The sequence below is a fragment of the Phyllobates terribilis genome, unplaced genomic scaffold, assembly GCF_046119375.1.
Source record: "Phyllobates terribilis strain yellow unplaced genomic scaffold, ASM4611937v1 Scaffold_27__1_contigs__length_16484149, whole genome shotgun sequence".
NCBI classification, from domain to species: domain Eukaryota; kingdom Metazoa; phylum Chordata; class Amphibia; order Anura; family Dendrobatidae; genus Phyllobates; species Phyllobates terribilis.
The window spans coordinates 13,470,896-13,495,102 of record NW_027362787.1 but is presented as its reverse complement, the minus strand read 5'-3'; the positions used below and the strand labels follow the sequence as shown (position 1 = coordinate 13,495,102).

Genomic DNA, 24,207 nt, shown 5'->3' with positions numbered 1-24,207 from the left:
AGTCTGCAGGCATTAAATGAAAGAAGTCAGTGTTCCAGCAGAAGGAGACAACGTTTCAGAAAAGGCATTGTAGCAAACCAAAAAAGAAATTTTAAGCGCAGCAGAGTAACCAGCGCACATACCTGTTAGCTCAGGTGAGTTTAAAAGGCTGCTGTTGATAACAAGGGCATTTGCTAAATAGATGGTGTGTGTGCAACAATATACTGAAAGGTCAATTATATTGTGCAGCTTATCTCACCACCTGTAGTTATTTAGGTGAAAGCTCCAAAATGCTTGCCTAATATGTCTGTTTATCCAAAAGGAAGTAAAAAGGGAGAGCTAGAAAGATAGCATTGCATCACATTACATGGCAATGCAATGCACAGTTGCTGAAGTTGAACCAAAATGAGCTTGTAATCTGGCTTCTGCAACTTTGAACATGAAAAATCCAATGAGGAGAAGAAAAGCAAAGCCAAAGAGTCCATCCCAAAATCCGACAAACAAGCAAAATGAACAAAAAACATTGAATTCAATTCTTTCTGATTTTAGAAACTGCATTAAAGAAGGGGTGCACCGGTCCTGGAGATACTGCAATACCAGGTCAATGCGTGGAGTGGACAGAGCAAGCTCTTTTTCCATCTCCCTGTTCTAAAAATCCATTTAATATATGGTCCCCAGATAGGGGACGTATCAGATATTAAACTGATAAGAACAGATACTACACTTGATCTTAGCCAAAAGGCCGAGAAGCGATAACCAGAATTGGTTTCAAACTACGGAGCCACCCAAGGATCCTGAAAAGTCCATTTGTGGAGATGAGCTCCTGGACTCCCGTTAAGAAGACATGTTGTCAACCTCTAGATCCCTTACATGCCTGCACTTTTCGGCTTGCTGCTGCTGCAATCCACGCGTTTTAGATCTGCATAACTCCACCTCTTTAAACACAGCACCTTCACCCCCTGCTGTTCCCACCCGCCTCAACACCGTTGGAAGGGAGGAGAACCAATTAAGGCGGGGGGTGGGGTGGAACGAGCAGCTGTCTACCCTTAGCAGGAGTGCTCCTGATTACATACCTCTCCTGCTGCTGCTGCTGCTGGCTGTCCAGCAGCAGACTGAAGGTGGCTGCTGCTGTGCACAGGTATATAAAGGCTCAGAGCCTATTATGACACGCGCAGCCAGCGTTCCATTGCCACATTCCATCTACTGCAGGCAGGATACCTGGCTGGCTGAATGTCGCTGAGAAGCTCACAGAGACCGCCATAAGCAACAGTTTAACAGAATGCCACAGACTAATCAACCAAACTTTTTGGGTTGGGTTCTCTTTTATAGTCTGCAGGCATTAAATGAAAGAAGTCAGTGTTCCAGCAGAAGGAGACAACGTTTCAGAAAAGGCATTGTAGCAAACCAAAAAAGAAATTTTAAGCGCAGCAGAGTAACCAGCGCACATACCTGTTAGCTCAGGTGAGTTTAAAAGGCTGCTGTTGATAACAAGGGCATTTGCTAAATAGATGGTGTGTGTGCAACAATATACTGAAAGGTCAATTATATTGTGCAGCTTATCTCACCACCTGTAGTTATTTAGGTGAAAGCTCCAAAATGCTTGCCTAATATGTCTGTTTATCCAAAAGGAAGTAAAAAGGGAGAGCTAGAAAGATAGCATTGCATCACATTACATGGCAATGCAATGCACAGTTGCTGAAGTTGAACCAAAATGAGCTTGTAATCTGGCTTCTGCAACTTTGAACATGAAAAATCCAATGAGGAGAAGAAAAGCAAAGCCAAAGAGTCCATCCCAAAATCCGACAAACAAGCAAAATGAACAAAAAACATTGAATTCAATTCTTTCTGATTTTAGAAACTGCATTAAAGAAGGGGTGCACCGGTCCTGGAGATACTGCAATACCAGGTCAATGCGTGGAGTGGACAGAGCAAGCTCTTTTTCCATCTCCCTGTTCTAAAAATCCATTTAATATATGGTCCCCAGATAGGGGACGTATCAGATATTAAACTGATAAGAACAGATACTACACTTGATCTTAGCCAAAAGGCCGAGAAGCGATAACCAGAATTGGTTTCAAACTACGGAGCCACCCAAGGATCCTGAAAAGTCCATTTGTTCAGATGAGCTCCTGGACTCCCTTTAAGAAGACATGTTGTCAACCTCTAGATCCCTTACATGCCTGCACTTTTCGGCTTGCTGCTGCTGCAATCCACGCGTTTTAGATCTGCATAACTCCACCTCTTTAAACACAGCACCTTCACCCCCTGCTGTTCCCACCCGCCTCAACACCGTTGGAAGGGAGGAGAACCAATTAAGGCGGGGGGTGGGGTGGAACGAGCAGCTGTCTACCCTTAGCAGGAGGGCTCCTGATTACATACCTCTCCTGCTGCTGCTGCTGCTGGCTGTCCAGCAGCAGACTGAAGGTGGCTGCTGCTGTGCACAGGTATATAAAGGCTCAGAGCCTATTATGACACGCGCAGCCAGCGTTCCATTGCCACATTCCATCTACTGCAGGCAGGATACCTGGCTGGCTGAATGTCGCTGAGAAGCTCACAGAGACCGCCATAAGCAACAGTTTAACAGAATGCCACAGACTAATCAACCAAACTTTTTGGGTTGGGTTCTCTTTTATAGTCTGCAGGCATTAAATGAAAGAAGTCAGTGTTCCAGCAGAAGGAGACAACGTTTCAGAAAAGGCATTGTAGCAAACCAAAAAAGAAATTTTAAGCACAGCAGAGTAACCAGCGCACATACCTGTTAGCTCAGGTGAGTTTAAAAGGCTGCTGTTGATAACAAGGGCATTTGCTAAATAGATGGTGTGTGTGCAACAATATACTGAAAGGTCAATTATATTGTGCAGCTTATCTCACCACCTGTAGTTATTTAGGTGAAAGCTCCAAAATGCTTGCCTAATATGTCTGTTTATCCAAAAGGAAGTAAAAAGGGAGAGCTAGAAAGATAGCATTGCATCACATTACATGGCAATGCAATGCACAGTTGCTGAAGTTGAACCAAAATGAGCTTGTAATCTGGCTTCTGCAACTTTGAACATGAAAAATCCAATGAGGAGAAGAAAAGCAAAGCCAAAGAGTCCATCCCAAAATCCGACAAACAAGCAAAATGAACAAAAAACATTGAATTCAATTCTTTCTGATTTTAGAAACTGCATTAAAGAAGGGGTGCACCGGTCCTGGAGATACTGCAATACCAGGTCAATGCGTGGAGTGGACAGAGCAAGCTCTTTTTCCATCTCCCTGTTCTAAAAATCCATTTAATATATGGTCCCCAGATAGGGGACGTATCAGATATTAAACTGATAAGAACAGATACTACACTTGATCTTAGCCAAAAGGCCGAGAAGCGATAACCAGAATTGGTTTCAAACTACGGAGCCACCCAAGGATCCTGAAAAGTCCATTTGTGGAGATGAGCTCCTGGACTCCCGTTAAGAAGACATGTTGTCAACCTCTAGATCCCTTACATGCCTGCACTTTTCGGCTTGCTGCTGCTGCAATCCACGCGTTTTAGATCTGCATAACTCCACCTCTTTAAACACAGCACCTTCACCCCCTGCTGTTCCCACCCGCCTCAACACCGTTGGAAGGGTGGAGAACCAATTACGGCGGGGGGTGGGGTGGAACGAGCAGCTGTCTACCCTTAGCAGGAGGGCTCCTGATTACATACCTCTCCTGCTGCTGCTGCTGGCTGTCCAGCAGCAGACTGAAGGTGGCTGCTGCTGTGCACAGGTATATAAAGGCTCAGAGCCTATTATGACACGCGCAGCCAGCGTTCCATTGCCACATTCCATCTACTGCAGGCAGGATACCTGGCTGGCTGAATGTCGCTGAGAAGCTCACAGAGACCGCCATAAGCAACAGTTTAACAGAATGCCACAGACTAATCAACCAAACTTTTTGGGTTGGGTTCTCTTTTATAGTCTGCAGGCATTAAATGAAAGAACTCAGTGTTCCAGCAGAAGGAGACAACGTTTCAGAAAAGGCATTGTAGCAAACCAAAAAAGAAATTTTAAGCGCAGCAGAGTAACCAGCGCACATACCTGTTAGCTCAGGTGAGTTTAAAAGGCTGCTGTTGATAACAAGGGCATTTGCTAAATAGATGGTGTGTGTGCAACAATATACTGAAAGGTCAATTATATTGTGCAGCTTATCTCACCACCTGTAGTTATTTAGGTGAAAGCTCCAAAATGCTTGCCTAATATGTCTGTTTATCCAAAAGGAAGTAAAAAGGGAGAGCTAGAAAGATAGCATTGCATCACATTACATGGCAATGCAATGCACAGTTGCTGAAGTTGAACCATAATGAGCTTGTAATCTGGCTTCTGCAACTTTGAACATGAAAAATCCAATGAGGAGAAGAAAAGCAAAGCCAAAGAGTCCATCCCAAAATCCAACAAACAAGCAAAATGAACAAAAAACATTGAATTCAATTCTTTCTGATTTTAGAAACTGCATTAAAGAAGGGGTGCACCGGTCCTGGAGATACTGCAATACCAGGTCAATGCGTGGAGTGGACAGAGCAAGCTCTTTTTCCATCTCCCTGTTCTAAAAATCCATTTAATATATGGTCCCCAGATAGGGGACGTATCAGATATTAAACTGATAAGAACAGATACTACACTTGATCTTAGCCAAAAGGCCGAGAAGCGATAACCAGAATTGGTTTCAAACTACGGAGCCACCCAAGGATCCTGAAAAGTCCATTTGTGGAGATGAGCTCCTGGACTCCCGTTAAGAAGACATGTTGTCAACCTCTAGATCCCTTACATGCCTGCACTTTTCGGCTTGCTGCTGCTGCAATCCACGCGTTTTAGATCTGCATAACTCCACCTCTTAAAACACAGCACCTTCACCCCCTGCTGTTCCCACCCGCCTCAACACCGTTGGAAGGGAGGAGAACCAATTAAGGCGGGGGGTGGGGTGGAACGAGCAGCTGTCTACCCTTAGCAGGAGGGCTCCTGATTACATACCTCTCCTGCTGCTGCTGCTGCTGGCTGTCCAGCAGCAGACTGAAGGTGGCTGCTGCTGTGCACAGGTATATAAAGGCTCAGAGCCTATTATGACACGCGCAGCCAGCGTTCCATTGCCACATTCCATCTACTGCAGGCAGGATACCTGGCTGGCTGAATGTCGCTGAGAAGCTCACAGAGACGGCCATAAGCAACAGTTTAACAGAATGCCACAGACTAATCAACCAAACTTTTTGGGTTGGGTTCTCTTTTATAGTCTGCAGGCATTAAATGAAAGAAGTCAGTGTTCCAGCAGAAGGAGACAACGTTTCAGAAAAGGCATTGTAGCAAACCAAAAAAGAAATTTTAAGCGCAGCAGAGTAACCAGCGCACATACCTGTTAGCTCAGGTGAGTTTAAAAGGCTGCTGTTGATAACAAGGGCATTTGCTAAATAGATGGTGTGTGTGCAACAATATACTGAAAGGTCAATTATATTGTGCAGCTTATCTCACCACCTGTAGTTATTTAGGTGAAAGCTCCAAAATGCTTGCCTAATATGTCTGTTTATCCAAAAGGAAGTAAAAAGGGAGAGCTAGAAAGATAGCATTGCATCACATTACATGGCAATGCAATGCACAGTTGCTGAAGTTGAACCAAAATGAGCTTGTAATCTGGCTTCTGCAACTTTGAACATGAAAAATCCAATGAGGAGAAGAAAAGCAAAGCCAAAGAGTCCATCCCAAAATCCGACAAACAAGCAAAATGAACAAAAAACATTGAATTCAATTCTTTCTGATTTTAGAAACTGCATTAAAGAAGGGGTGCACCGGTCCTGGAGATACTGCAATACCAGGTCAATGCGTGGAGTGGACAGAGCAAGCTCTTTTTCCATCTCCCTGTTCTAAAAATCCATTTAATATATGGTCCCCAGATAGGGGACGTATCAGATATTAAACTGATAAGAACAGATACTACACTTGATCTTAGCCAAAAGGCCGAGAAGCGATAACCAGAATTGGTTTCAAACTACGGAGCCACCCAAGGATCCTGAAAAGTCCATTTGTGGAGATGAGCTCCTGGACTCCCGTTAAGAAGACATGTTGTCAACCTCTAGATCCCTTACATGCCTGCACTTTTCGGCTTGCTGCTGCTGCAATCCACACGTTTTAGATCTGCATAACTCCACCTCTTTAAACACAGCACCTTCACCCCCTGCTGTTCCCACCCGCCTCAACACCGTTGGAAGGGAGGAGAACCAATTAAGGCGGGGGGTGGGGTGGAACGAGCAGCTGTCTACCCTTAGCAGGAGGGCTCCTGATTACATACCTCTCCTGCTGCTGCTGCTGCTGGCTGTCCAGCAGCAGACTGAAGGTGGCTGCTGCTGTGCACAGGTATATAAAGGCTCAGAGCCTATTATGACACGCGCAGCCAGCGTTCCATTGCCACATTCCATCTACTGCAGGCAGGATACCTGGCTGGCTGAATGTCGCTGAGAAGCTCACAGAGACCGCCATAAGCAACAGTTTAACAGAATGCCACAGACTAATCAACCAAACTTTTTGGGTTGGGTTCTCTTTTATAGTCTGCAGGCATTAAATGAAAGAAGTCAGTGTTCCAGCAGAAGGAGACAACGTTTCAGAAAAGGCATTGTAGCAAACCAAAAAAGAAATTTTAAGCGCAGCAGAGTAACCAGCGCACATACCTGTTAGCTCAGGTGAGTTTAAAAGGCTGCTGTTGATAACAAGGGCATTTGCTAAATAGATGGTGTGTGTGCAACAATATACTGAAAGGTCAATTATATTGTGCAGCTTATCTCACCACCTGTAGTTATTTAGGTGAAAGCTCCAAAATGCTTGCCTAATATGTCTGTTTATCCAAAAGGAAGTAAAAAGGGAGAGCTAGAAAGATAGCATTGCATCACATTACATGGCAATGCAATGCACAGTTGCTGAAGTTGAACCAAAATGAGCTTGTAATCTGGCTTCTGCAACTTTGAACATGAAAAATCCAATGAGGAGAAGAAAAGCAAAGCCAAAGAGTCCATCCCAAAATCCGACAAACAAGCAAAATGAACAAAAAACATTGAATTCAATTCTTTCTGATTTTAGAAACTGCATTAAAGAAGGGGTGCACCGGTCCTGGAGATACTGCAATACCAGGTCAATGCGTGGAGTGGACAGAGCAAGCTCTTTTTCCATCTCCCTGTTCTAAAAATCCATTTAATATATGGTCCCCAGATAGGGGACGTATCAGATATTAAACTGATAAGAACAGATACTACACTTGATCTTAGCCAAAAGGCCGAGAAGCGATAACCAGAATTGGTTTCAAACTACGGAGCCACCCAAGGATCCTGAAAAGTCCATTTGTGGAGATGAGCTCCTGGACTCCCGTTAAGAAGACATGTTGTCAACCTCTAGATCCCTTACATGCCTGCACTTTTCGGCTTGCTGCTGCTGCAATCCACGCGTTTTAGATCTGCATAACTCCACCTCTTTAAACACAGCACCTTCACCCCCTGCTGTTCCCACCCGCCTCAACACCGTTGGAAGGGAGGAGAACCAATTAAGGCGGGGGGTGGGGTGGAACGAGCAGCTGTCTACCCTTAGCAGGAGGGCTCCTGATTACATACCTCTCCTGCTGCTGCTGCTGCTGGCTGTCCAGCAGCAGACTGAAGGTGGCTGCTGCTGTGCACAGGTATATAAAGGCTCAGAGCCTATTATGACACGCGCAGCCAGCGTTCCATTGCCACATTCCATCTACTGCAGGCAGGATACCTGGCTGGCTGAATGTCGCTGAGAAGCTCACAGAGACCGCCATAAGCAACAGTTTAACAGAATGCCACAGACTAATCAACCAAACTTTTTGGGTTGGGTTCTCTTTTATAGTCTGCAGGCATTAAATGAAAGAAGTCAGTGTTCCAGCAGAAGGAGACAACGTTTCAGAAAAGGCATTGTAGCAAACCAAAAAAGAAATTTTAAGCGCAGCAGAGTAACCAGCGCACATACCTGTTAGCTCAGGTGAGTTTAAAAGGCTGCTGTTGATAACAAGGGCATTTGCTAAATAGATGGTGTGTGTGCAACAATATACTGAAAGGTCAATTATATTGTGCAGCTTATCTCACCACCTGTAGTTATTTAGGTGAAAGCTCCAAAATGCTTGCCTAATATGTCTGTTTATCCAAAAGGAAGTAAAAAGGGAGAGCTAGAAAGATAGCATTGCATCACATTACATGGCAATGCAATGCACAGTTGCTGAAGTTGAACCAAAATGAGCTTGTAATCTGGCTTCTGCAACTTTGAACATGAAAAATCCAATGAGGAGAAGAAAAGCAAAGCCAAAGAGTCCATCCCAAAATCCGACAAACAAGCAAAATGAACAAAAAACATTGAATTCAATTCTTTCTGATTTTAGAAACTGCATTAAAGAAGGGGTGCACCGGTCCTGGAGATACTGCAATACCAGGTCAATGCGTGGAGTGGACAGAGCAAGCTCTTTTTCCATCTCCCTGTTCTAAAAATCCATTTAATATATGGTCCCCAGATAGGGGACGTATCAGATATTAAACTGATAAGAACAGATTTTTTTTTTTTTTTTTTTTTTTTAAAACCTATTCAGGTTAAAATTAAAGTCCACTCCACAGTCCTCTTCTCCCCAAAGGGAGACAAGACGTGGACTCCAACTTAAATCATCATCAGGTTTTGGTACTTTTAATGTCAGAAAAAAAAATTACAAAAATACAACAATACTTACAAAGAAAGAAATGTTTCAGAACCTGAATGGATACCAAAAAAATAAAAATTAAATTATAACTGTATTAACAACAGTAATAACATCAAGTAAAATACTTGTAACCATTATCAAAAGCATGAACCCCAACCCAACTCAGAACCTTAAGGGACAAATCTTCAACCCTTGATGCTGAAAAAACTTGTTTCGATACACCATCTGGTATCCTATATTTCACACAAAAAACATTTTTATCTCTTATTAGTTCTTTCCTAACATTCTCTATAAGATAGTCCAAACGTTTCTCATCATACAACTTACGGTACAACCGGTTAAAATATTCTGCATTCTTTATAAACATAGGTTGTTGAAAAACAACTATATTTTCTTCCATTGCCACCTCCACTTCCTGTTCCTTTCTCTTTTCTTGCTTTTTAACCTTACCACGGCCAGTTCCCTGACTTACACCTCCCATTTCACTCTCTACCCTATCCCCCCAATCTACTCTTGTTTTCTCCATCTCCCTCTGCACTCCTACAGGTTTGCTTTCTTTTCCCTTTACCACCAACACCTTTTCTACACTTTCCTCCTTTCTCTCTACCAAAACCTTTTTAACCACTACCTCCTTCTCTTTATTTCTTTTCCTCTTTGGGCAATTCTTAAAAACATGCGTATCTTCCTGACACAAGTTGCACTTCCTCCGATCTTTACAATCCTTTGACTCATGATCACCTTTTTTGCAAAAACCACATACACCACCCGAACAATTTTCCTTTCCATGCCCGTATTGACGACAAACTCGACAAAAAGTGGGTATACCACTGAAAAAAATATCACCATTTATATTACCCAACTTAAACCTAGCTGGGGGAAGCAACACAGTCCCCTGCTCATCTTCTTTGAAACGGACCAAAAATTTCCACTTCGAAGTCCAAAAACCAAATTCATTATAAATCTTCCCTTTTGGTGTTACTGACAAACAAAAAAACTCCAAAAATGTAAGAACATCCTCTTCGTCCACCAATGGAGAGTACATTTTAACAATGATCCATTTATCTCTAACGGGGAAGTGTGGCATTACACTTATCCCCTCCATTCTTTTATCCTGGCTTGCAGTCATTTTCCTTAGATATCCTTCAAAAAAAACTTTGTCAACAAAAACTATATCATAAACACCCCTCCTGGGGTAGTCCATTATCGCCAACACTTCTTCTGTCTTCAAACCAAAAAGATCCACAAGAACTTGACTCATCACATACCTAAAATCCTTTTGATCTCGAAAGTTCTCCTGAACAACCAAACGAATAGAATTCTGCACCTTAGCGAATTCAGGCACATGATCTTCCTCTCCTTCATGTGATGCTGCAGACATCTTCTTCACAAACAGGTTCTCCTCTTCTCAATAGAAACCTTCAACACCGAAGTGCCAGGTAGATGATCGCCTCCCGTTGCCCGGGGACTAATCCGACTCCCTAATAGCAGCAGGGAGGTGAAGCCCTGCTGAAAAACAGAGCGATCCCTCCAGGCCAAGGAGCCGGGTACCCCGAGCACCTCTCAGCCAAGACCAAGGCAGCAGCCGCTAGATCACTGCACTTGATCTTAGCCAAAAGGCCGAGAAGCGATAACCAGAATTGGTTTCAAACTACGGAGCCACCCAAGGATCCTGAAAAGTCCATTTGTGGAGATGAGCTCCTGGACTCCCGTTAAGAAGACATGTTGTCAACCTCTAGATCCCTTACATGCCTGCACTTTTCGGCTTGCTGCTGCTGCAATCCACGCGTTTTAGATCTGCATAACTCCACCTCTTTAAACACAGCACCTTCACCCCCTGCTGTTCCCACCCGCCTCAACACCGTTGGAAGGGAGGAGAACCAATTAAGGCGGGGGGTGGGGTGGAACGAGCAGCTGTCTACCCTTAGCAGGAGGGCTCCTGATTACATACCTCTCCTGCTGCTGCTGCTGCTGGCTGTCCAGCAGCAGACTGAAGGTGGCTGCTGCTGTGCACAGGTATATAAAGGCTCAGAGCCTATTATGACACGCGCAGCCAGCGTTCCATTGCCACATTCCATCTACTGCAGGCAGGATACCTGGCTGGCTGAATGTCGCTGAGAAGCTCACAGAGACCGCCATAAGCAACAGTTTAACAGAATGCCACAGACTAATCAACCAAACTTTTTGGGTTGGGTTCTCTTTTATAGTCTGCAGGCATTAAATGAAAGAAGTCAGTGTTCCAGCAGAAGGAGACAACGTTTCAGAAAAGGCATTGTAGCAAACCAAAAAAGAAATTTTAAGCGCAGCAGAGTAACCAGCGCACATACCTGTTAGCTCAGGTGAGTTTAAAAGGCTGCTGTTGATAACAAGGGCATTTGCTAAATAGATGGTGTGTGTGCAACAATATACTGAAAGGTCAATTATATTGTGCAGCTTATCTCACCACCTGTAGTTATTTAGGTGAAAGCTCCAAAATGCTTGCCTAATATGTCTGTTTATCCAAAAGGAAGTAAAAAGGGAGAGCTAGAAAGATAGCATTGCATCACATTACATGGCAATGCAATGCACAGTTGCTGAAGTTGAACCAAAATGAGCTTGTAATCTGGCTTCTGCAACTTTGAACATGAAAAATCCAATGAGGAGAAGAAAAGCAAAGCCAAAGAGTCCATCCCAAAATCCGACAAACAAGCAAAATGAACAAAAAACATTGAATTCAATTCTTTCTGATTTTAGAAACTGCATTAAAGAAGGGGTGCACCGGTCCTGGAGATACTGCAATACCAGGTCAATGCGTGGAGTGGACAGAGCAAGCTCTTTTTCCATCTCCCTGTTCTAAAAATCCATTTAATATATGGTCCCCAGATAGGGGACGTATCAGATATTAAACTGATAAGAACAGATTTTTTTTTTTTTTTTTTTTTTTTAAAACCTATTCAGGTTAAAATTAAAGTCCACTCCACAGTCCTCTTCTCCCCAAAGGGAGACAAGACGTGGACTCCAACTTAAATCATCATCAGGTTTTGGTACTTTTAATGTCAGAAAAAAAAATTACAAAAATACAACAATACTTACAAAGAAAGAAATGTTTCAGAACCTGAATGGATACCAAAAAAATAAAAATTAAATTATAACTGTATTAACAACAGTAATAACATCAAGTAAAATACTTGTAACCATTATCAAAAGCATGAACCCCAACCCAACTCAGAACCTTAAGGGACAAATCTTCAACCCTTGATGCTGAAAAAACTTGTTTCGATACACCATCTGGTATCCTATATTTCACACAAAAAACATTTTTATCTCTTATTAGTTCTTTCCTAACATTCTCTATAAGATAGTCCAAACGTTTCTCATCATACAACTTACGGTACAACCGGTTAAAATATTCTGCATTCTTTATAAACATAGGTTGTTGAAAAACAACTATATTTTCTTCCATTGCCACCTCCACTTCCTGTTCCTTTCTCTTTTCTTGCTTTTTAACCTTACCACGGCCAGTTCCCTGACTTACACCTCCCATTTCACTCTCTACCCTATCCCCCCAATCTACTCTTGTTTTCTCCATCTCCCTCTGCACTCCTACAGGTTTGCTTTCTTTTCCCTTTACCACCAACACCTTTTCTACACTTTCCTCCTTTCTCTCTACCAAAACCTTTTTAACCACTACCTCCTTCTCTTTATTTCTTTTCCTCTTTGGGCAATTCTTAAAAACATGCGTATCTTCCTGACACAAGTTGCACTTCCTCCGATCTTTACAATCCTTTGACTCATGATCACCTTTTTTGCAAAAACCACATACACCACCCGAACAATTTTCCTTTCCATGCCCGTATTGACGACAAACTCGACAAAAAGTGGGTATACCACTGAAAAAAATATCACCATTTATATTACCCAACTTAAACCTAGCTGGGGGAAGCAACACAGTCCCCTGCTCATCTTCTTTGAAACGGACCAAAAATTTCCACTTCGAAGTCCAAAAACCAAATTCATTATAAATCTTCCCTTTTGGTGTTACTGACAAACAAAAAAACTCCAAAAATGTAAGAACATCCTCTTCGTCCACCAATGGAGAGTACATTTTAACAATGATCCATTTATCTCTAACGGGGAAGTGTGGCATTACACTTATCCCCTCCATTCTTTTATCCTGGCTTGCAGTCATTTTCCTTAGATATCCTTCAAAAAAAACTTTGTCAACAAAAACTATATCATAAACACCCCTCCTGGGGTAGTCCATTATCGCCAACACTTCTTCTGTCTTCAAACCAAAAAGATCCACAAGAACTTGACTCATCACATACCTAAAATCCTTTTGATCTCGAAAGTTCTCCTGAACAACCAAACGAATAGAATTCTGCACCTTAGCGAATTCAGGCACATGATCTTCCTCTCCTTCATGTGATGCTGCAGACATCTTCTTCACAAACAGGTTCTCCTCTTCTCAATAGAAACCTTCAACACCGAAGTGCCAGGTAGATGATCGCCTCCCGTTGCCCGGGGACTAATCCGACTCCCTAATAGCAGCAGGGAGGTGAAGCCCTGCTGAAAAACAGAGCGATCCCCCCAGGCCAAGGAGCCGGGTACCCCGAGCACCTCTCAGCCAAGACCAAGGCAGCAGCCGCTAGATCACTGCACTTGATCTTAGCCAAAAGGCCGAGAAGCGATAACCAGAATTGGTTTCAAACTACGGAGCCACCCAAGGATCCTGAAAAGTCCATTTGTGGAGATGAGCTCCTGGACTCCCGTTAAGAAGACATGTTGTCAACCTCTAGATCCCTTACATGCCTGCACTTTTCGGCTTGCTGCTGCTGCAATCCACGCGTTTTAGATCTGCATAACTCCACCTCTTTAAACACAGCACCTTCACCCCCTGCTGTTCCCACCCGCCTCAACACCGTTGGAAGGGAGGAGAACCAATTAAGGCGGGGGGTGGGGTGGAACGAGCAGCTGTCTACCCTTAGCAGGAGGGCTCCTGATTACATACCTCTCCTGCTGCTGCTGCTGCTGGCTGTCCAGCAGCAGACTGAAGGTGGCTGCTGCTGTGCACAGGTATATAAAGGCTCAGAGCCTATTATGACACGCGCAGCCAGCGTTCCATTGCCACATTCCATCTACTGCAGGCAGGATACCTGGCTGGCTGAATGTCGCTGAGAAGCTCACAGAGACGGCCATAAGCAACAGTTTAACAGAATGCCACAGACTAATCAACCAAACTTTTTGGGTTGGGTTCTCTTTTATAGTCTGCAGGCATTAAATGAAAGAAGTCAGTGTTCCAGCAGAAGGAGACAACGTTTCAGAAAAGGCATTGTAGCAAACCAAAAAAGAAATTTTAAGCGCAGCAGAGTAACCAGCGCACATACCTGTTAGCTCAGGTGAGTTTAAAAGGCTGCTGTTGATAACAAGGGCATTTGCTAAATAGATGGTGTGTGTGCAACAATATACTGAAAGGTCAATTATATTGTGCAGCTTATCTCACCACCTGTAGTTATTTAGGTGAAAGCTCCAAAATGCTTGCCTAATATGTCTGTTTATCCAAAAGGAAGTAAAAAGGGAGAGCTAGAAAGATAGCATTGCATCACATTACATGGCAATGCAATGCACAGTTGCTGAAGTTGAACCAAAATGAGCTTGTAATCTGGCTTCTGCAACTTTGAACATGAAAAATCCAATGAGGAGAAGAAAAGCAAAGCCAAAGAGTCCATCCCAAAATCCGACAAACAAGCAAAATGAACAAAAAACATTGAATTCAATTCTTTCTGATTTTAGAAACTGCATTAAAGAAGGGGTGCACCGGTCCTGGAGATACTGCAATACCAGGTCAATGCGTGGAGTGGACAGAGCAAGCTCTTTTTCCATCTCCCTGTTCTAAAAATCCATTTAATATATGGTCCCCAGATAGGGGACGTATCAGATATTAAACTGATAAGAACAGATACTACACTTGATCTTAGCCAAAAGGCCGAGAAGCGATAACCAGAATTGGTTTCAAACTACGGAGCCACCCAAGGATCCTGAAAAGTCCATTTGTGGAGATGAGCTCCTGGACTCCCGTTAAGAAGACATGTTGTCAACCTCTAGATCCCTTACATGCCTGCACTTTTCGGCTTGCTGCTGCTGCAATCCACGCGTTTTAGATCTGCATAACTCCACCTCTTTAAACACAGCACCTTCACCCCCTGCTGTTCCCACCCGCCTCAACACCGTTGGAAGGGAGGAGAACCAATTAAGGCGGGGGGTGGGGTGGAACGAGCAGCTGTCTACCCTTAGCAGGAGGGCTCCTGATTACATACCTCTCCTGCTGCTGCTGCTGCTGCTGGCTGTCCAGCAGCAGACTGAAGGTGGCTGCTGCTGTGCACAGGTATATAAAGGCTCAGAGCCTATTATGACACGCGCAGCCAGCGTTCCATTGCCACATTCCATCTACTGCAGGCAGGATACCTGGCTGGCTGAATGTCGCTGAGAAGCTCACAGAGACCGCCATAAGCAACAGTTTAACAGAATGCCACAGACTAATCAACCAAACTTTTTGGGTTGGGTTCTCTTTTATAGTCTGCAGGCATTAAATGAAAGAAGTCAGTGTTCCAGCAGAAGGAGACAACGTTTCAGAAAAGGCAGTGTAGCAAACCAAAAAAGAAATTTTAAGCGCAGCAGAGTAACCAGCGCACATACCTGTTAGCTCAGGTGAGTTTAAAAGGCTGCTGTTGATAACAAGGGCATTTGCTAAATAGATGGTGTGTGTGCAACAATATACTGAAAGGTCAATTATATTGTGCAGCTTATCTCACCACCTGTAGTTATTTAGGTGAAAGCTCCAAAATGCTTGCCTAATATGTCTGTTTATCCAAAAGGAAGTAAAAAGGGAGAGCTAGAAAGATAGCATTGCATCACATTACATGGCAATGCAATGCACAGTTGCTGAAGTTGAACCAAAATGAGCTTGTAATCTGGCTTCTGCAACTTTGAACATGAAAAATCCAATGAGGAGAAGAAAAGCAAAGCCAAAGAGTCCATCCCAAAATCCGACAAACAAGCAAAATGAACAAAAAACATTGAATTCAATTCTTTCTGATTTTAGAAACTGCATTAAAGAAGGGGTGCACCGGTCCTGGAGATACTGCAATACCAGGTCAATGCGTGGAGTGGACAGAGCAAGCTCTTTTTCCATCTCCCTGTTCTAAAAATCCATTTAATATATGGTCCCCAGATAGGGGACGTATCAGATATTAAACTGATAAGAACAGATACTACACTTGATCTTAGCCAAAAGGCCGAGAAGCGATAACCAGAATTGGTTTCAAACTACGGAGCCACCCAAGGATCCTGAAAAGTCCATTTGTGGAGATGAGCTCCTGGACTCCCGTTAAGAAGACATGTTGTCAACCTCTAGATCCCTTACATGCCTGCACTTTTCGGCTTGCTGCTGCTGCAATCCACGCGTTTTAGATCTGCATAACTCCACCTCTTTAAACACAGCACCTTCACCCCCTGCTGTTCCCACCCGCCTCAACACCGTTGGAAGGGAGGAGAACCAATTAAGGCGGGGGGGTGGGGTGGAACGAGCAGCTGTCTACCCTTAGCAGGAGGGCTCCTGATTACATACCTCTCCTGCTGCTGCTGCTGGCTGTCCAGCAGCAGACTGAAGGTGGCTGCTGCTGTGCACAGGTATATAAAGGCTCAGAGCCTATTATGACACGCGCAGCCAGCGTTCCATTGCCACATTCCATCTACTGCAGGCAGGATACCTGGCTGGCTGAATGTCGCTGAGAAGCTCACAGAGACCGCCATAAGCAACAGTTTAACAGAATGCCACAGACTAATCAACCAAACTTTTTGGGTTGGGTTCTCTTTTATAGTCTGCAGGCATTAAATGAAAGAAGTCAGTGTTCCAGCAGAAGGAGACAACGTTTCAGAAAAGGCATTGTAGCAAACCAAAAAAGAAATTTTAAGCGCAGCAGAGTAACCAGCGCACATACCTGTTAGCTCAGGTGAGTTTAAAAGGCTGCTGTTGATAACAAGGGCATTTGCTAAATAGATGGTGTGTGTGCAACAATATACTGAAAGGTCAATTATATTGTGCAGCTTATCTCACCACCTGTAGTTATTTAGGTGAAAGCTCCAAAATGCTTGCCTAATATGTCTGTTTATCCAAAAGGAAGTAAAAAGGGAGAGCTAGAAAGATAGCATTGCATCACATTACATGGCAATGCAATGCACAGTTGCTGAAGTTGAACCAAAATGAGCTTGTAATCTGGCTTCTGCAACTTTGAACATGAAAAATCCAATGAGGAGAAGAAAAGCAAAGCCAAAGAGTCCATCCCAAAATCCGACAAACAAGCAAAATGAACAAAAAACATTGAATTCAATTCTTTCTGATTTTAGAAACTGCATTAAAGAAGGGGTGCACCGGTCCTGGAGATACTGCAATACCAGGTCAATGCGTGGAGTGGACAGAGCAAGCTCTTTTTCCATCTCCCTGTTCTAAAAATCCATTTAATATATGGTCCCCAGATAGGGGACGTATCAGATATTAAACTGATAAGAACAGATAAGGTTTCAACGCAATTTTATTGATTCAAAAGTATATTTACAAAGGTTTTAAAAAAGAACATTTATAACATTACAATAAAATGATAAAACATGATAATAATCAATTCAAGTTTTTTGTAAAAACACAATTTACCATCATAAAACCATTGTAACAATTAAGAAAATCATAATTACAGATGTACTTGGGTTTATTTAATTACCACTAATTGTGTTCCATAATTGTACACACCACATAGAAGCCGCTTCTTTTGCTCCATACAGTTTTTTATCTCTGAGATAGTAAATATACATTTCACTTAAAGCAATTTTTATACAGTCTGTTGAATCAATATGATCATGTTTGAAGAGTAAAATATTTCTAACTTTCCACATGGCATTTTTAAAACAATTAATAATAATCCAGGCAACTCGGAATTGTTTAAAATTTGGACACTTAAAAAGACCATAAAAGACATAAAAGTGATTAAAATCTTTCAGGCCACATGCCCATTTTAAAAGTGGGCCTACCTTTCTCCAAACCTCCTGTGCAAAATGACAATTCCAAAAGAGATGCAATACAGACTCACTTTCCCCGCATATATCTCTTGGACATTTGGCTCTCGCCACCAGCCCCCGCCTATGTTGAAACTCACGGGTAGGGAGGCACTGGTGGACGATAGCCCAGGCAAGGTCCTTGTGTACATTTGCAAGATATTTCCCGTACACATTTCGCCACACCGTTTTGGACCTTGCCTGTGAAAAATTGGAGACAGGAATTGTGTCCTCAGAGTGTCTGCAAGCAATAGATACCTTCCTTTGGTCCCCCAATATATCAGGCTCCAATTCCTGGAGACCTAAAAGTCTGACCGTTTTCTCAAGTATCACATACTGTTTAGGTGGGCACAGGAGCACAGGAGAACTTAAAGGTAGGCTAAACCACCTTTTAAAAATCATTCCTGCTGCATATTTTAAAAAATAACTAAAAATGCCATCAGATTTAAAAACCTTAAAACAGAAGCAGAAATACTTTATATGGAAAAAGGTAAAAAAATTGGGTACATCTTTACCTCCATTAGATTTACATTTGTACATCAGATCTCTTTTTAACTTTTCCATTTTTGAACCCCATAAAAACATAAAAACAATTCTTGTTACTTTCTTGATTTGTAAATTGGAAGGGGGAAACACCATTGCAACATACAACATAATGGGAATTAAAACAGCTTTAATAATTAAAATTTTACCTTCCATACTAAGGTTCCTTAAATTCCACAATGAGATCTTTTTTACTATTTTATCCATTGCAGAGTCCCAGTTAGGGTCCCCCTCATTGGCTTGGTTAAAAATAATTCCTAAAATTTTTATGTGATTTTTCTGTATCACTATCCCAGGGGTCAAAGAGGAGTCCCATCCCCCCACATTAAAACAGTCACATTTATCTATATTTAATTTAAAACCTGAGGCTTCACAGAAAAATTGTGTGTTTCTCAATACCCTCCTCAGAGATGTGGAATCTGGACATAGTATGGTAACATCATCCATGTAACTTAGGGCTTTAAGTTGCATACCCCTACTCCCGGGAATAGGTACCCCTTTAATTACTTTATCTTTTCTCAGTATGGTTAATAGTGGTTCCATAACACAGATAAAGAGCAGTGGTGAGAGAGGGCACCCTTGTTTCACCCCTGATAATAGAGGAACCCCCTTCGTTAAAAACCCATTTACAGAAATTTGACTAAAACAAGAATGATATAAAAGCATAATGCGGGTTAAAATTTTCTCTGGAAACGCCATTTTTTTAAGAACCATAAAAAGAAATTCATGCGATACCCTGTCAAAAGCTTTTTCAAAGTCTAAGGATAAAATAGCAAGGTTTTGACTTCTCTCTTTTGAATACCATATGGTATCCCTAATTATGTTGAGGGACTCAGCTATGGTTCTTCCGGGAACACCACATACCTGGTTAGGGTGAATTAATTTGGCTATAAAGGGTTTTAAACGGACTGCAATAAGTTTAGCTAAAATTTTATAATCAAGGTTTAAAAGCGTAATAGGCCGCCAGTTTTTAAGTTGGCTCCTATCCCCTTTTTTATATATTAAAGATACCAGACCTCTCCTCCAAGATGGGGGTAATTTATTAGTATTAAAAGCTTCTTTAAACAATAAAAACATATCGTTCTTTAAAATTCCCCAAAAAGTCAGATAAAACTCAATCGGTAGACCGTCTTCCCCAGGGGCTTTCCCACTGGAGAAACTTTTAAAAATCTGTAAAAGTTCCTCACTGGTGAGATCCCTAGATAAAATACCCTGGTCTAAAATATCTAACTTAAAATCAAGGGAATTAATAGCATACTCTAAAAAGGATGGATCTATAACTTTAGTGTTAAAAAGAAGTTGATAAAAATTAAAAGCTTTTCCTAACATACCCTTAATATCATTTTCACCTTCAAGATTTAGGATTGCGTCCCTCCTCCCCATTGCCTTTTTGAAGAAGAATCGGGAGCATTTCTCTCCTTCCTCCAGGTGCTGTACATGGGAGTTAAAAATTATTTGTTTTCCTTTTTCATTAAGAGCATTTTTTATTTCAGACTTAAGATTTGCAATATCATCATCCACATCAATACCAACTTCTTTTAGTTTAAAGAGTACTTGTAATCTCATATTAAAAACATAAAACCACTGCTTTTTCTTTTTTGCTTTCATTTTCCCTGCCTTAATAAAAAATAATTTAATCTTAGGTTTAATGCTCTCCCACCAATCCAGCATCGAGGCGCGGGGGTCTCTCTTTGATTGCCAGCACTGGTAGGCCTGCACAAACCTCTTTTGAATATCAATATCCTCTAGGAGAGTTGTATTTAATCTCCATGGGCCTCTTGAGGTATTTTGTTCCCCTGCTAACTCTAAAAACACAGATAAAACTTTATGATCAGAGAATAAATTAGATAAAAGAAAACATTTACAAGGTTTAAAGGCAGTAGAAGCAAATATGAAATCAATTCTAGAAGAAACTCTTCCATTGGACCATGTAACACCTGGATCCGCCGGCAAGAGTTCCTTCCAGCAGTCCTGTAATCTAAAATCATCGATTAAACTTTTCAACAAATAGGAGGTACGGTCTTTACGATTCACATCCCCACCCTGCCGGGATTCCCCATCACGTAAACAATTAAAATCTCCTCCCACTAGCAGGGGGGTTGACCCAACACAAAATAATGGCAATATTTCAAGTAAATCCGCCCTTTCCTGCTTCCCAGGAGGAGCGTACACATTTAATAAACGTAAAGAAAGTCCATTAAAAACAAGATGTATTAAAATAGCTCTGCCAGGTATAATTTCAGTCACAGATTGAATGATGGTAGAATGTCCACGGCAAAGTAGTCCAACTCCGGCAGCACGACAGTCATTAGCACCGGACCACACAGAAGCGCCCAGTTTCCAGTCTTCTTTTAAGTCCTTATAATTTAAATTACTCTGTATACCACATTCTTGTAGAAAGCAGAAATCAAAGTCCAATGTCTCTAAATAAGAAAATAAAGCAGCCCTACGTGTAGGGCTCTTTAGGGACCTCACATTTAGTGAGGAGATTTTAAGAGGAACAGACATTAAGAAGAATCAGGATCTGAAGATGGGAAGAAGTCAATACACGGCACCTCCTCCTCCGCATCTCCAGGGGTCAGGATTTGTTTAATATTACCGGGATCTGAAGCAGGCAAAAAGGCATCATCCACTTTTGGCTCCTCATCTGGACCTCGACATCCGTGTTTTCTTTGGATATCAGGTTGCTTTACGTCCTCCCGTTGCCTTTTCAGAGGCTGGGAGCTGTCCATCTTTTCCAAGTCCTGTGCATCTGCAGTCCTCATGGCGGTCTGGTCTATGGAACGGGTGTCATCCCTCTGGGTCGTCTTGTCCTCTGGTCTGGTCACGGAACTACTGCGACTTCTGGTTCGAGGACCAGGGCTCGACTGGGTCTTAGCCGGGTCCTTTTTACTTCGCGCCCTAGATGTCTCTCTTTCCGACACACTGGTTGATCGATTAAGGAGCGTACCCTTTTTGCCCTTACCCAAGATCACCGATGATGGTGTGGCGAATCTGGGTGCTTGCTTAATCGGGGTACTAGAGGTCTCCTCAGTTCCACATAATGCCGGTGGTGCATTCATGCTGGATGAGGACCCTTCCTCTTGACTCTGAGATACGGCAACATCTAGAGCCAGAACATCGATCAATTCCACAGAGAGCGAACCCTCGGTTAATCTTATGGAACCCCTACGACCGTCCTTCTGTGGAACTACCAGCGGGCCCTCTGGCGGAGCCGTTGAAGGATTTGGTCCGGACCCGTCAGCGTGCGCCAACCCAGGTCCAGGGGCAGGTGTAGTAATACTCCCTCCGAAGTATTCTTGGATAGTCAGTTGACCTGACTTAAACATGTCATATGTTTTTGACTTTTTGCTCGGACAATTCCTGAAGGCGTGACCTGCCTTCCCACATAGGTTACATACGATCTCAGAGTCACACGTAGCGGAGGTGTGCCCACTCTTACCGCACTTGTTGCAAAAGACTACATGAGCCCTTGTACAATTTTCTCGTGTATGCCCATATTCATGACAATTCCGGCATTGAAGGGGCATTCCTGGGTAGCGTAGGAATCCCCTGACATTACCAATGGCAAAATTAGCAGGCGGGTGGTGAAGACCACCAATGCCGCTCTGATCTGGATGGAACTTCACCAGGTATTTCCTCTTCCCATTCCAGAAGCGCTGGGAGTTGAGGATATCATGTGAGAAGCGCACTGACTTGCAGTAACGCTTCAAAAAGGTTTCGATATCGCCCTCAGAGACGAATGGGCTGTACATGAAGATCACCAAGGGTACTTCCTCTTCACCATACAGGAAGTCAAAGCTCAGCCCGTTCAGTCTCTCATCGTCCTTGTCCGCAACCATCAGTGCTGCATGGATATTATCACAGCATGATTTAGCCATAAAGGAAATGGTATATCGCCCACGGAATTCCTGATCGTAAAGACACAGGATCTTATCTCGCTCCAGGTGGAAGAACCCAAAAAGAATCTCATGCACGATGTACTGCAGATTCTTCTCATGGCGCTGGCATTCATCCACCATGATTCTAATGGACTGTCGCAGTGGAGTCTCCCCCACCGCAAATCCAAAAGAAAAAGGCATTTTCGGCCCTCAGGGACTAAGCCCTCCCCCAATAGTAACAAGGGAATGAATCCCACAAAAGCAGGAACAAACCCAAGACCGAGGGAGGGGTACCCCAAGAACTTACACAGCCCACTAAGCGATAAAGCTCAGCAAAGGAAAACGCCCTTATTTCCTCGGGTCGCCCCGAAGACAAGACGCGATCGCTCCCCGTTGTCCGGGGACTAAGCCGACCTGCCAATAGCTGCAAGGGGGTGAAGCTCCCTCCGTTAAGAGAGAGCGATCCCCCAAGGCCAACAAGTCGGGTACCCCAGGCACCTCCTAGCCGAGACCAAGGCAGCAACCGTTAGATCCAGGGGCGGACACAGACTGTAGTGGGCCCCTGTGCAAGAAATTTTGGGGGGCCCCCCCTGCCCTTCATAAGGCAACAAAGTTATGTAAACATAACCCCCCATGTGCATCTCTCACCCCCCCATGTGCAGCTCTCATCCCACCCATGTGCAGCTCTCACCCCCCGTGCATCTCTCATCCCCCCCATGTGCATCTCTCATCCCCCCCATGTGCATCTCTCATCCCCCCCATGTGCATCTCTCATCCCCCTCCGTGCATCTCTCATCCCCCCCATGTGCATCTCTCATCCCCCCCATGTGCATCTCTCATCCCCCCCATGTGCATCTCTCATCCCCCCCCATGTGCATCTCTCATCCCCCCCATGTGCATCTCTCATCCCCCCCCATGTGCATCTCTCATCCCCCCCCATGTGCATCTCTCACCCCCCCCCATGTGCATCTCTCATCCCCCCCCATGTGCATCTCTGATTCCCCCCACTCCTAGTTAATTAATTGTATTTAAAAAAAATAAAACTTGTTATACTTACCCCCATGCAATCCCTGCAGAATCCTGGCGCTCGTCCACGTCGCTGCCACCAGGTTCTCCTGACGTTCGGCCATGTGACGGCGCCACATACATAGCCATCAGCTTTTGTTTTGGCCAAAAGATTTTTAAAGCCGCCACCACGATAAGGTAGACTCTTCTGGGCGGGCCCTACTCTAACCTATTAAAATTTTCTTAAAATATCCAATACTCTTTTTAGATATATTTTTATTTAGTTTTCTTTAAGGGAATGTGTCATATACATTTTTTTTTTAAATGACCAATAATACCACATACAGGGAATACCGCCACACCATGACCAGACCACATATTACCACAACATAGTGACCGAATAATACCACACAGAAGGGAGAAAAACTGCCACACCATGACCAGACCACATATTACCACTACATTACTAATATTACCACCACATTACTAATATTACCATAAGTGTCATTATACACGGGAGCTCTATACATGGTATGTATAACGTAAGTGTCCAGGTAATCTAGTGATCACCAGTGAAATTATACACAGGAGCTCTGTATATAGTGTCAGTGTACAGGTAATACAGTGACATTATACACAGGAGCTCTGTATATAGTGTACAGGTAATACAGTGATCATCAGTGACATTATACACAGGAGCTCTGTATATAGTGTCAGTGTACAGGTAATACAGGGATCACCAGTGACATTATACACAGGAGCTCTGTATATAGTGTCAGTGTACAGGTAATACAGTGATCACCAGTGAAATTATACACAGGAGCTCTGTATATAGTGTCAGTGTACAGGTAATACAGTGATCACCAGTGACATTATACACAGGAGCTCTGTATATAGTGTCAGTGTACAGGTAATACAGTGATCACCAGTGACATTATACACAGTGTACATGTAATAGACTGACTCACCGGTGACGTCTCTAGGTGAAGTCCTTCATCTTCGCTTTTCTCCTTCATCCAGCACAGAC

The 24,207-nt window shown here is 43.2% G+C and overlaps 11 non-coding genes across 11 annotated transcripts; all 11 read right to left on the bottom strand.

Annotated features, from left to right (window-relative positions):
- Window positions 1–542: 542 nt before the first annotated feature.
- Window positions 543–733, bottom strand: LOC141177079 (U2 spliceosomal RNA). The gene has a single exon (XR_012253708.1). It is a non-coding gene; the product is annotated as a U2 spliceosomal RNA (small nuclear RNA).
- Window positions 734–1,848: 1,115 nt separating this feature from the next.
- LOC141177077 (U2 spliceosomal RNA) lies at window positions 1,849–2,039 on the bottom strand. Its single transcript, XR_012253706.1, has one exon. It is a non-coding gene; the product is annotated as a U2 spliceosomal RNA (small nuclear RNA).
- A 1,115-nt stretch (window positions 2,040–3,154) lies between these two features.
- On the bottom strand, window positions 3,155–3,345 carry LOC141177076 (U2 spliceosomal RNA). The gene has a single exon (XR_012253705.1). It is a non-coding gene; the product is annotated as a U2 spliceosomal RNA (small nuclear RNA).
- A 1,112-nt stretch (window positions 3,346–4,457) lies between these two features.
- On the bottom strand, window positions 4,458–4,648 carry LOC141177075 (U2 spliceosomal RNA). Its single transcript, XR_012253704.1, has one exon. It is a non-coding gene; the product is annotated as a U2 spliceosomal RNA (small nuclear RNA).
- A 1,115-nt stretch (window positions 4,649–5,763) lies between these two features.
- On the bottom strand, window positions 5,764–5,954 carry LOC141177074 (U2 spliceosomal RNA). The gene has a single exon (XR_012253703.1). It is a non-coding gene; the product is annotated as a U2 spliceosomal RNA (small nuclear RNA).
- Window positions 5,955–7,069: 1,115 nt separating this feature from the next.
- Window positions 7,070–7,260, bottom strand: LOC141177073 (U2 spliceosomal RNA). Its single transcript, XR_012253702.1, has one exon. It is a non-coding gene; the product is annotated as a U2 spliceosomal RNA (small nuclear RNA).
- Window positions 7,261–8,375: 1,115 nt separating this feature from the next.
- Window positions 8,376–8,561, bottom strand: LOC141177764 (U2 spliceosomal RNA). The gene has a single exon (XR_012254320.1). It is a non-coding gene; the product is annotated as a U2 spliceosomal RNA (small nuclear RNA).
- Window positions 8,562–11,414: 2,853 nt separating this feature from the next.
- On the bottom strand, window positions 11,415–11,600 carry LOC141177763 (U2 spliceosomal RNA). The gene has a single exon (XR_012254319.1). It is a non-coding gene; the product is annotated as a U2 spliceosomal RNA (small nuclear RNA).
- A 2,853-nt stretch (window positions 11,601–14,453) lies between these two features.
- Window positions 14,454–14,644, bottom strand: LOC141177072 (U2 spliceosomal RNA). The gene has a single exon (XR_012253701.1). It is a non-coding gene; the product is annotated as a U2 spliceosomal RNA (small nuclear RNA).
- Window positions 14,645–15,762: 1,118 nt separating this feature from the next.
- On the bottom strand, window positions 15,763–15,953 carry LOC141177071 (U2 spliceosomal RNA). The gene has a single exon (XR_012253700.1). It is a non-coding gene; the product is annotated as a U2 spliceosomal RNA (small nuclear RNA).
- A 1,113-nt stretch (window positions 15,954–17,066) lies between these two features.
- LOC141177791 (U2 spliceosomal RNA) lies at window positions 17,067–17,255 on the bottom strand. The gene has a single exon (XR_012254341.1). It is a non-coding gene; the product is annotated as a U2 spliceosomal RNA (small nuclear RNA).
- Between the last annotated feature and the right edge of the window lie 6,952 nt (window positions 17,256–24,207).